Source organism: Pteropus vampyrus, unplaced genomic scaffold (assembly GCF_000151845.1).
Source record: "Pteropus vampyrus isolate Shadow unplaced genomic scaffold, Pvam_2.0 Scaffold20, whole genome shotgun sequence".
In the NCBI taxonomy this organism is placed as follows: Eukaryota; Metazoa; Chordata; class Mammalia; order Chiroptera; family Pteropodidae; genus Pteropus; species Pteropus vampyrus.
The window spans coordinates 10,684,015-10,685,848 of NW_011888801.1; positions in this window are offsets into that span (position 1 = coordinate 10,684,015).

The following is a 1,834-nucleotide window of genomic DNA, read 5'->3' on the forward strand; positions in this document are numbered from 1 at the left end:
GTTTTCATTATATAAGTTCTTCACATATTTTCCTAGATTTATTCCTAGATATTTTATTCTTTTTGTTGCAATTGCAAAAGGAATTATTTTTTCCACTTCTTTTTCTGACAATTCATTATTAGAGTATAGGAAGACTACAGATTTTTGAACATTGATTTTGTACCCAGAGACTTTACTGTATTTGCTTATTATTTTTAGTAGTGTTCTTGTGAAGTCTATAGGGTTTTCTATATAGAGAATCATCTCATCCACAGATAATGACAGTTTAGCTTCTTCGTTTCCTATTTTCATGCCTTTTATATATTATTCTTGCCTGATAGCTCTCGCTAGGATCTCCAATGTTATATTGAATAACAGTGGTGATAGTGGACAACCTTGTCCTGTTCCTGATCTTAGAAGAAAAGTTTTAGTTTTCAACCATTAAATATAATGAGAGATTGTCATATATGGCCTTTATTATGTTAAGGTACTTTCCTTGTATGCCAATTTTGTTAAGTGCTTTGATCATAAATGGATGCTCTATCTTGTCGAAGGCTTTTTCTGCATCTATTGATACAATCATATGATTCTTATTTTTAAATTTGTTTAGGTGGTATATCACATTAATTGATTTACACATGTTGAGCCATCCCTGTGCCACTGGGATGAAGCCTACTTGATCGTGGTATATAATCTTTTTAATATGTTGCTGTATTTGGTTCGCTAGTATCTTATTTAGAATTTTTGCATCTGTGTTCATGAGAAATATTGGTCTGCAGTTTTCTTTTTATGTGTTATCTTTACCAGATTTTGATATCAAGGTAATATTGGCCTCATAAAATGAATTAGGAAGTATTGCCTCCTCTTCAATATTTTAGATGAGTTTGAGGAGAATAGATATTAAATCATTGAATATTGGTAGAATGCACTGGTGAAGCCAACTGGACTTTTACTTTTTGGTAGGTTTTTGATGATTGTTTCAATTTCTATACTGCTGATCGGTCCATTTAGATTTCCAGTTCTTCTTGAATCAGTCTAGGAAGGTTGTGTCTTTCTAAGTACTGGTTTATTTCTTCTAAGGTATTAAATTATATACGTTTTCATATTATTCTTGTATGATCCTTTGTATTTCTGTGGTGTCTGTCATAATTTCTCCTCCTTCATCACTGATTTTGTTTATTTGTGTCCTTCCTCTTTTTCTTTAGTGAGCCTAGCCAGGGGTTTGTCAATTTTATTAACCTTCTCAAAGTATCAGCTCTTTGTTGCATTTATTTTTTCTATTTATTTGTTTTGTTTTCAATTTCATTTACTTCTGCTCTAATTTTGATTATTTCTTTCCTTCTGCTGACTTTAGGCTTCATTTGTTCTTTCTTTTCTAGTATTCTTTTTTTTTTTAAATGAAGTGTTGGGTTATTTATTTGGGCTTGTTCTTGTTTTTGGAGATAGGCCTGTAATGATATGAACTTTCCACAGCTTTTGCTGTGTCCAAAAGTTTTGATATGTTGTACTATCATTATTATTCATTTCTATGTATCTCTTGATCTTTTTATTTCTTCTCGGACCCAATTATTCTTCAGTAGCATGTTGTTTAATCTCCATGTATCTATGGTTCTTCCCACTTTCTTTTTACAGTTAATCTCCAACTTCGAAGCATTATGATCAGAGAATATGGTTGGTATGATTTCAAATCTCTTATTTTTGTTGAGGCTATCTCTTTGTCCCTGTATGTGGTCAAACTTTGAGAATGTTCCATGTGCACTTGAAAAGAATGTATAAGTAGCCGTTTTGGGATGAAAGGCTCTGTAAATGACAATTATGTCCAGTTGGTCTAATATATCATTTAAGGATGTTATTT